Below are 11,430 nucleotides of genomic sequence, written 5' to 3'. Positions count from 1 at the left end.
TTCCCTCCTCCAAAAAGGTAAGGCCTCCCCTGGGAAGTCAGCAGAGCCTGGTACATTCATTTGAGGCAGGTCCAAGCCGCCCCCCCCCCCCCAAGGCTGTGCAAGGTGTCCCACCATAGGTAATGGGCTCCAAAAAGCCAGTTCATGCACCAGGGATGGGTCCAGGGGGAGCCTTAAGCAGAGCAAGCTATACAACTATCTTGCTTACGCAGAGGGCCTAGTCCAGTCCCATGGAAGCTCCACAGCTGTTGATTTAAAGTTCATGAGTTCCCACTAGCTTGGTTCAGTTGTCTCTGCAGGTTTCCCCATCATGATCTTGACCCCTTGTTCATAGAATCCCTTTTCCTTCTCTCTGACTGGACTCCTGGAGCTCAGCTGGTGCTTGGCTGTGGATCTCTGGTAGAATTCTTCACTGAAACCATCTGGTCCTGGGCTTTTTTTGGTTGGGAGATTTTTAATGACTGCTTCTGTTTCCTTAGGGGTTATAGGTCTATTTAAGTTGTTTATCTGTTCTTGACTTAATTTTGGTGTGGTACCTATCCAGAAAATTGTCCATTCCTTTCAGATTTTTCAATTTTGTCGAGTACAGGTTTTTGAAGTATGACCTGATGATTCTCTGGATTTCCTCATTGGCAGACAGCTTTTCTTAAGTGAGGCAGTATTACCCCTTAAAACTCAAATGGTAAAATTATGGAAAAATGGAATTTAAGATGTCAGGTCTTGCTGAAGTGGGATATATACTATGAATGCTGCTTCCTCTGATACTCAAGTCTGCTGGAACTTGAAAGCTATGGCACATTACAAGTTGTTCCCAGAAAATAAAGATCCTTTTACGTAGAAAGACCCAGAGTTGTCCATTCCAAAGTGGTCTAGCAAACTTCAGGAGGTCATAATTCAATTACTAAAGACTATATTAGATTTCTTAGGCTGCCATAAAAATATACCACAGACTGGGTGTTTAAGCAACAGAAATGAGTTTTCTTTCTTTTTTTTTTTAAGTATTACAGACTGTATTCATATAAGTCCTTGGTATTACTCAGTCTGAAAGCTGTTGACTTTTGACTGGAGATCAAAGCCATGTATATAGCTTTGCTATTTTGTTTTTGAGAGTTTCTTATTATGTAGCTGTCCTTTCTCCCTGCCCCCATGTACTTGTTTGTTTATTTATTTTTCATTAAAAATATTTCATTAAAAAATTAATTTCATTAAAAAATTATTCTTTTATATATTACATCCCAACCACAATTTCCCCTCCCTCTGCTCTTTCCAGACCTTCCTCCTCACCTCTCATCTTCCCAAGATCCACTTCTCCCAGGATTACCTTCAGAAAAGGGCAGAAATATCAACCAAACATGGCATAACAAGTTACACTAAGACTAGGTACAAACCCTCATATCAAGGCTGAATGAGGCAACCCAGTAGGAGGAAGAGGGTCCCAAGAACAGGCAAAAGAGTCAGAGACACCCCCACTCCCACTATAAGGAGTCCCACAAGAACACCCAGCTATACAACCATTTATGTATGGTTATAACCAACAACGGTATATGCAGAGGACCTAGCTCAGACCCACACAGGTTCTGCAATTGTTGCTTCAGTCTCTGTGAACCCGTATGAAACTTGCTTATTGATTCTGTGAGTCATGTTCTTGTGGTGTCCTTAACTCCTCTTCTTCCTATAATCCTTCCTTCCCTTCTTCTACAAGGTTCTCTGAGCTCTGCCTAATGTTTGGCTCTGGGTCTCTGCATCTGCTCCCATCAGTGCTAGATGAAGCTTCTCTGATGACCATTGGGCTAGGCTCTGGTCTATGAGTATAGCAGAATATCATTAAGAATAATTTCATTGACTTTTTTTGTTTGTTTGGCCAGTCATGTTTGGTTCTATCCTAGGTCGATGGGCTATCCATCATCTGATTCTTGGCTATCCAGTCAGTGTCAGGTGTCGCTCCCTCTTATGTCATGGGCCTCAAGTTGGACCAGTCACTAGTTAGCCACTCCCACAAGTTCTATGCTACCATTTTCAGCACATCCTGAAGGGAAGATAAATTGTAGGTTGAAGGTTTTGTGGCTGGGTTGGTGTCCCAGTCCCAGTGCTGGAATCCTTGCCTAGCTACAGAAGATGGCCAGTTCAGGCTCAGTATCTCCCATTACTAGGTGTCTTCACTAGGTTCTTACAGTCTTAGAGGATTGGTTTGTGAGATCAATGTGTCAACAGGCTTATGGTTGCAAGATCATTCCTCCTGACTTATAGACATCCATCTTCTTCCTGGAACTCCACATGTTCTTCCTTCTGTGTAAAGTGTTTCTGTTCTAATTGACACTTATAAGAACAATAGATGTGCTAGCTTGGTACATCTTACAATCATTGTTAAAACCTCACTTACATCATTACAGACCATATCTGCAGGTAAAGTTGTACTGAGAGTTGCTGGAAGGCAAAGTCTAACATATGAATTTTGGGAGTGGGTATGGGAAGAGCAAAACATTAAGTCATAACAAGCACTTGTAACAATTTTTGTTATCTTTTTCTACTTTTCTATTCTATGCTAATATTACTGTATAACCAACTTTTTTTTTTTTTTTTTTGAGACAGGGCCAAAGTATGTAGGCCAGGCTGGCCTCAAAGTTGCAAATCTTTTGTCTTAGCCTCTTTAGTGCTGAGATTCTAAGTGGGCACTATCAAGCCAAGCACTGAAGTCATCTTAGTGAAATCATTAGAAATCCATTCTGTTTCAGGTGTTGGGACTGGAACTCAGGCTTCCAATAGTGCGCAAGCACTCCATCTCTGATGCACATCCTGACCTTCCAGACTACTTCTGAAATAGATTTTTTTTCCATGACTTGAATTGTATTCCTCAAAACTCCATTTCTTGAAATCGTTATGCACAATTCTTTGTGATGTGATCTTACTTGGATATGGGGATTCTTCAGATAGAGTTGAGATGAAATGATGTTGGATTAGGGTGGGCATCTAACTTAGTCCAACTGCTGCTCTTTAGAAAAAAGTAACCACTTAGAAACAGAGTAAGGCACAAAAGGAATAAAGACACTGTGAAGACAGGGACAAACTGTTGTGACTACAAAGGCAAGACTGTGATGGTATGGAAGAATCTGGGAAAGGCTGCACGTTGCCACTAGACTACCAGGAGGGAGGACAAAGGCATGGACACATTTTCTTTACAGCTTTCAGAAAGAAGTAATGCTGTCACCACCTTAATTTGGACTCATAGCTTGCTTCTGGAACTGTACTGCAACAAATATCTGTGCAGCCTTGCCATGGCAACCCTAGAAACCTACCACACATCTCATTGATCTCTGTGTTCCCATAACTACAACCAAAACTGAGGTCTGTAAAATCATCTAATGTCTGGTCTGCCACAGTTGTTTGAGGTCCTGCTACCACTGTAATGCCTTCTTCTTCCATCCATTTCTTAAAAATGTGTGCGCGTGTGGGTGTACAGGTATATGTGTGCTTATGCTGGTGGAGAGCAAAGGAAAGTCTCCTGCTGTGGATATTGCTCTGTATAAATAAAATGCTGATTGGCCAGTGGCCAGGTAGGAAGTATAGGCAGGACAAGCAGAGAAGAGTGTAGTGGGTAGCCATTCCAGCTTTGATCTGGAAGTTCCAACCCCCATTGAGACTTCAGCAACTGTCACGCCTACAAGGCGGGGCGAAAGGAGGCGCCTGGGGACCTGAGATCTGGATCGGCGGGCTCTCTCTCTGTTGCAAGACCCTGGACTGGAGAGGTGTACCAAGCAGAGCTCCAGAGAACACCACTGGACTGCGATACACCTTCCCCAGACTCCGCGACCTACCTATCCCTTAATTTGTAAGTTACGCCATTAAATAAATCTCCTTTTATCTACGTGGAGTGGCCTTAATAATTTCACCAATATCTGGCGCCCAACGTGGGGCACCTCCTTTCGCCCCGCCTTGTAGGCGTGACAGTTGCCGAAGTCTCAATGGGGGTTGGAACTTTCAGATCAAAGCTGGAATGGCTACCCACTACAGAAGAGAATTCTGGGAAGTGGAAGGCTGAGGGAGAGAGACACTGCCAGCCGCCGCCATGAAAAGTGAGATGTAAGGTACCAGTAAGCCACAAGCTATGTGGCAACTTATAGATTAATAGAAATGGGTTAATTTAAAATATAAGAACAGTTAGCAAGAAGCCTGCCACGGCCATACAGTTTATAAGTAATATGAGTCTTTGTGTGTTTACGTGGTTGGATCTGAGCAGCTGAGGGACTGGCGGTTAAGAAAGATTTGTCCTGACCTGGGCCAAGCAGGACTGGAGAAAACTCCAGCTACAGCCTCCTGTGTCCTTCCTTCTGCCTTTTGTTTGAGACAGAATCTCACATCAGCTTGCAACTTCATTAAGTAGGCTGGACTAGCTGGCCAGCTGGCTTCCATGGGTCTGCTTGACTCTGCCTCTCATATTGCTCTTGCTATTGCTGGAATAACAGGCACATAGCACCATGCCTTGATCATTTATATAGGTTCCGGGGGGTCAGATTTGAGTCTCTATGCTTGCAACAAGTATTTACCAACTGATCCATACCCTCAGCCCCTGCTTTGTATATTTCTAAAATTCAAGAGCCCCTTACTAGCAATGTTCATCATTATCCTCAGGATATATTCTGATGTATTCACTGTAGCATACAAATATACATTTCATTCATAAAACCACTTTCCTCCTGAGAATCATCTGTTTTTTATTTCTAGATTTTCTCATTTTTAGAGGTTCTAATTTTCAACAGACTTCTCAAAGGAGAATTATTTCTCCGTTTAGAGTTTGCATATTTTATAAGGAACTCAGTATCTTAAGTTCTTGGTCAATGCACTTGATACCCCAGCCTTTGCCAGCCTTCTGTGGCATCCAGGAAAGAAGGTGAAATCAAACCAGAGTGTGGTTCAGTTCAACTGTGTGGTTGATATATTGTGCACCCCAATAAACTTATCTGGGGGTCAGAGAACAGAACAGCCATTATATTAAACATAGAGGTTAGGCAGTGGTAACACAAACCTTTAATCCTAGCATTCCAGAGGCAGAGTACCATCTGGATCTCTGTGAACTCAAGGCCACACTGCAGACAGCCAGGCATAGTGACACACACTGTTAATCACAGCACTTGAGATCTCATGTATTGCTTGGAAAAGACACACACCTTTAACCCCACGAAGTGATGGCAGGAAGCAGAAAGGTATATAAGGTATGAGGGCCAGGAACTAGAAGCCTTTTAGCTTTTAGGCTTTTGAGAAGCAGTTCATCTGAGATCCATTCGGGTAAGGACTCCGAGGCTTCCAGTTTGAGGAACAAGATCAGCTGAGAAGTTGGCAAGGTGAGGTTGGATGTGGCTTGTTCTATCTCTCTGATGTCTCAGCTATCACCCCAATATCTGGCCTGATGTTTTCTATTAATAAGACTGTTTAGCAATTTTGTTACACAACTGCTTTATCTCCCCCTCCCTCTCCCCCTCCCTCTCCTCCTCCCTCTCCCTCTTCCTCTACCTTTTCCTCAAGCAAGAATCATCAGCTTTATATGCTAACTCAGGAGGACACTGGTCCATGGAGAATTATTGACATCAGATTACAAGGATTCCACATGAGGGTCCTAGTCACTGAATGAAGGGTGAGTTGAAAGTTGAACTTTGCCCACACACTCCACACCAATGTTTCATCTTTCTTATTGATTGATTGATTGTTATTTTCTAGTTCATTGGTGTTCTGTAACACAGTGACACATTTGATCTTGAAAATTATTTGCAAGGTTCCTTATGACTTCAAGTACTTCTTCCCATTTTACCCTCAGAGTAAATGCTAAGCCGCCTGTTCATTGTTCTTGGAAATCCCTCAATATGCAATAAATATTTGCTAAACACTGACACTGTGCCAAGCCCTTCAAAACTTCAGAAACACTACAAGTTTATAAAAGATAAGGCTATTGGCTCAATTGGTTTTGTGCTTTCAATGACTTTTGCAGTAGTCTGGAATGATGCCCCGTTTGCATCCTCTTGTGATGGGAGGATGCCTGACATTACCCTGTCTCCTGCTCACCCCCATCTGCTTCTCTCAAGTCCCCTTCTCTCTGTCTAAGCCACTGTGCACAGCTGATCTCCCCAGGCATTTACTTTCCCTAGGCCTTTTACTTGAAATGTTCTTCCCATTTTGCAAGTTTACCCCAAGATGCCTCTGAGAATGCATTGAAAAAATGCTTTTTCTTTTCCTTTTTAGGATGCTCTGATGCCCAGTTAAAATGATGTCACCTACACAGTTCTTTGAGCTTTTGTTGTTAAGCTGCTTTTGTATCATAATCTATTTTGCATTATAGTAACCAGCTTCCACTTCTATCAGGAAGTCAGATCATGGCTCAGCCATTTGACTTGCTGTAAGACCTTGGGTAAGCGCCTTAGCAAATCTTCCTTCCTTTGTAAGAGGAAGAAGAATAACATTAGCATTCAAGCAAATATTTCATTCTTTTTTTTTTTTAGAATGCATTGCTGGCTGATAAGTTTGTATCAAATCAACAGGTGACATTTCTTGGCTTAAATATTTAATTGCATGCCCATTCAATCTCAGTGTTGTATTTTTGTGTGGTTTGAAAGATCCCACAAGCAAAAAGTTTCAAATTATATACGTGGTACTTTCTTCCTCCAAACCTATATGTTTCATCTCAAATTAAGTCCACCATCATGTCATGAACTTACTTACTGCATATGATTGACAGGTAGAAGAAGTGCTTCAGTAAGTGTATTTGTCTTAGGGGAATGCCAAGACTCTCTGCTGCCATGTGGGAGAAGTTATGTTCTTCCTTTGCCTTAGGGGTGGAAGCAATGTGAGAGGTCTCCAGGATGCAGAGGCTTCTTGGCATTGTGTTAAGGTCAACTTATTGTTGAGTCATAGAGACCCTCTCTCCACATGGATTCCACCTTTTTCTGATTCTGTGAACCTAGGGGAGCTGATCAACTTCTTGACATTAGTTCCCCATTAATAAAACAGGAAAAGAAAAAAAATTTGGTAAGGTGCCAACTCTGTAATAAGCATCGAATAATGGCAGCTCTTACTATTAGAGCAAGTTGCAGCTCAAACCACTGTTTCTAATACTGTACAGAACCCACTGAACAGTGGCGTTCTTTGTGCAACAGTAAGGAGAAAAAGAAAACAGAGAGCTTTAGTTTGGGCTTGGAGGAAAAGAGGACTTTTCTGAGCCTATTAGCTTCTTCTACAGAATGGCTGTAAAGGCAAGGCACACATAAGTGGGCCTTTGGCAAACCGTAGGAATGGTATCTATGCCTAAGGGTCCAGCAGAACAATTTCATTTCATGTATAACCATATAGCATTAAGAGATGGGTCAGTTGGTAAAGAGCTTGCTTCACAGGCATGAGGACCTGAGTTTGATCCCCAGAGCCCATACGAGAAGCTGAGTATGGTGGTGCACACCTGTAATCCAAGCAATAGTGGGCTGAACAGATTCCTAAGGTGCTGGTCAGCACCCCTAGCTGACTTGTTAAAATTCAGGCCATTTACCACCTAAGGGCTCCAAATGTTGTCTTCTGCCCTCCAAATGCACATGGTCATGTGTGCACTTGCCCATCCAAAACCATAAATTATAATAACACATAGAACATACTAATATAGATATTATTACATTTAAATATGCAAATAACTATAATTTCATTGTTTCTCTGGATTCTTTGGGTTGCATAAGAGTTCTTCCTTTGAAGAAACAAGCAAACAAACAAAGACAACAATTGTCAAATTAGAATTTTCAAGGTGTTGTAAAAATCCAGAATGACAAAGTTCAGGACTGGGAATTCCACCTTAGTATGAATGAGGGTTGTCCTGGGATGGAAGTCCACTTGGGTGCAGACTCTTTACTTTCCTTTTCAAGTGCAGGACAGGTATTTCCTTAAATGAGAAGTTAGAGGAGCAGAGACTCAGTTCAAAGATAGTGACTCATAGCCTCATGTGGCTGGGTCACTGAGCAGTGGTTCACAGGCAGTCCTGACTCATGCCTGAGCTTGGAAATAGACACTGAGACAGATACATCCGATTATTTACATGCCACTGTGGCTGCTTTTGTATTACAATATCAAAGGCGAGCAGCTATAACAAACACACCATGACCTGTAAAAATTTGCATGTTTGTAACCTAGCCTTTAACAGAAGGCCCCGGTCATAGCATGCCATTACTAGCAAGGGACTTCTGATGGAATATGACTTGGACTAGGGCTGAGTGATGGCCAACACTCAGTTTTTGTTAGTTCATGTCTCTCAATTGTCCCCATCTGGCTCTCTCCTCTCTAGAACTTACTATATCCAAGCACCAGACTTTGGCTAGTGCTCTCTTGGGAAGTTTGGGGTGTTTTGAGGTTGAAGAGAAGAGATAGTTTAAGAAACATGGAGCCAGTGAAGGTGGTGTGGCCAGAGGTGACCAACAGCGGACACTGCTGGAATAGCAAGAGAGAGGGGGCTGGCTGCAAGAAGTCATTAAATGCTGGAACACTTAGGTTTATATAGCACGTGTAAATGGGGATAATTTGGGCAAATGATGTATTTCACTTTGGGATATTTCAAACAAGACTGAAAGTTGTAAAACAAGCTACCTATGTATCCAAGGATGGAATGAGCCTGTGTGTCTGAGGATGGGATGGGCCTGTGTATCTCAGGATGGGATGGATCTGTGTATCTCAGGATGGGATGGGCCTGTGTATCTGAGGATGGAGTGGACCTGTGTATCCCAGGATGGGATGGATCTGTGTACCCAAGGATGAGGTGGACCTGTGTATCCGAGGATGGGATGGGCCTATATATCTGAGGATGGGGTAGACCTGTGTATCCTGGGATGAGATGAGCCTTGTGTATCTGAGGATGGGATGGACCTGTGTATCTCAGGATGGGATGGATCTGTGTATCTGAGGATGGGGTGGACCTATGTAATCAAGGATTGGATGGACATATGTATCCAAAGATGAGATGGACCTGTGTATCCAAGGATGGGATGGACCTGTGTATCTGAGAATGGGGTGGGCCTGTGTATCCCAGGATGGGGTGGACCTGTGTATCCCAGGATGGGGAGGACCCAGATGCTCTTCTGTTTGCTTTTCTCTTTCTTTGAACTCATCTTGCTTTTATAATAAGACAAAAATGTAGAAATAATTTCCAGGTAAGCACAGGCAGATGTCAGATATCTGGAGTGGTGGTCTTTCTGCAAAACAAGTAGGCAACAAGTTCCACATCATATGGCAGATCAAAGGCTTCCTGTTTCTTGGGCAAGCATTCAGATGCCTGACCCTCATGAGCTCATGGATGCTGTTCACAGGAGATGCCTCGAGCGATCTCAACTTTCATGAGTTACTGACTCACAAAACTTAGAGCTAATCAGGTCCACCCTTCTCATCTTGTAGCTAAAGGGAATGATTCCCAGAGACACTAAATTATTTATGGGAGGCCATACAGCTGATTAGTGGTAAAGTTAGGATAAGAATCCACAGTCTATAACTTAAGGTCTAGTATTTTTTTCCTCATTATTCCAAAGGTCTAGTATTTTTTTCCTTATTATTCCAAAGTTGCCACAGGAAGCTTTGAATTTAGGTCTAGAAGGAAATTAGCTCCAATCCTGTAAAATGTAGACACAAAATTAGTAAAATAACCTGGGATCACTCTAGGTAGCTGAAATCACAAGCCGAGAATTTAGATGTCACTGTTTTATCAACTGTTTTATGTTACCCTTTGATCTTGGACTGGGAAGTGTGTGTTGTGTGTTACATACCCACTCACGGAGTCTTCTTGCAGCTTTCTACTGTTCCAAAGGAAGCACTCATAGACTGCAGTCATATCTGACACAGGTGAAAGCTGGTGGCTCCAACTGTGCAAGCTTCTGGGTTTGTCATGCTCAGAGCACCTTGTGAAGCCAGTCCTTTCTATCAGGGTATGTAGATCATGAACCAGCCCATAGACTGAAGATCACCCCACAGGCTCACCATCAGGCACTTAGCTTCTCCTTTCAATCCTGTCTATTAGATATCAAACAAGAAAGTCTTGCTCCAATCTGATATTTGTTTACATAGATGCCCCTAAGGTGCCTAGTGTAGTAGAAAATGTGACCCATGAGCGGTGCCATGAGATTTAGGCAAAGGGTGGAACAGTGGAATGACCTGGAAGAAAGGAAAGAGAAAAAATGGTTTGCAGACACCTATTTTGTGTGCCAAGTACAAATATTGGACCCTGTTCCATGCAACAACCAGTCAAAATTCACTTAGTAGTTACTGTGTTCCATTGGGTTGTTTGTGTCTTGGTGCAGCCTCTAAGTGGTCTGATGCAGGAGACCCTTCTTTACGTGGCATCGACAAGAGGTGAAGAGTTACATACTGGAGGGAATGTGCTACTGCACTTGGCAAGAAGCAGCATTACCTCTTTCCCCTGGTGAAGCATTTAGCTGATTCATTTGGAGCAGCCATAATGCCATTATCTCATGAGTGGAATCAATGTCTGCATGAGGGAATTTCATAGTGCTTTTTTGTTGTCTGCAGGGCATCAGCTGTTCTTTAAAAAATACTGAATAGGTAACAGCTTGATGCTTTTCCTGGGAAGAAATGGACATCCATTGAGGGTCAATGACTTTGATCCATGTGTACATTTTTTGAAGTATTGGTGGGAATCCAGTAAGACCTCTAATTTATTATTTCACTAAATCTATTGCAGTCACACTGATATTTTCTCCAATAAATACACCCTCTCTTACCTCTGAGTCTGAAACAGGTTTCCTCTACATCAGGAGTTCTCAATCTGTGGGTCACAACCCCTTTGTGGGGGTCACAAATCAGATATTTACATTAAAGTTCATAACAGTAGCATAATTACAATTTTGAAGCAGCAATGAAATAATTTTATGGTTGGGGGTCACCACAACTTGAGTAGCTGTACTAAAGGGTTGCAGCATTAGGAAGGTTGAGAAACACTGCCCTACAAGGAACATCTCCCCTGCCCATTTCTCTAGCCCTCTGTGCTAGGAGCAAGGTCCTTCTAACCTCATTTGAATGAAGTAAAACATTTGGAGTAGGAGCAAGGAAGCCATGGTTTATAGGCCAGGCCACTCTGCCTTCTGGTTTGTAAATACTCAGTAGCCATACTCACTTATTGACGCCTGTCTGAGACTGCTCTTGGGCCGTGAACTGAGTGTTTGCAGTGAAGACAATTCCAGATAACCAAACCAAGTTCTAATTTTGAGTCTAAGAAGACACATAAGTAAATAGCTATTTTAAAATGCCTCTTCTAATTTTGACTTTTCAGTCCTTTCTTCTAATGGCAGTTATTCTTCCCATGAATCTTGAAACCCCAGATTTTATGCATTGTACGTTATAAATGGCTGAAGTCTAACTTTTTTAATGTTTAGGAGAAAAATGATTGTGTCTTAGGCCAAATGTCATTAAGAT

This window comes from Peromyscus californicus, unplaced genomic scaffold (genome assembly GCF_007827085.1).
Source record: "Peromyscus californicus insignis strain IS unplaced genomic scaffold, ASM782708v3 Scaffold_3__1_contigs__length_106647218, whole genome shotgun sequence".
NCBI classification, from domain to species: domain Eukaryota; kingdom Metazoa; phylum Chordata; class Mammalia; order Rodentia; family Cricetidae; genus Peromyscus; species Peromyscus californicus.
The sequence above is the reverse complement of the archived record's forward strand: the minus strand, read 5'-3'. Positions refer to the sequence as shown.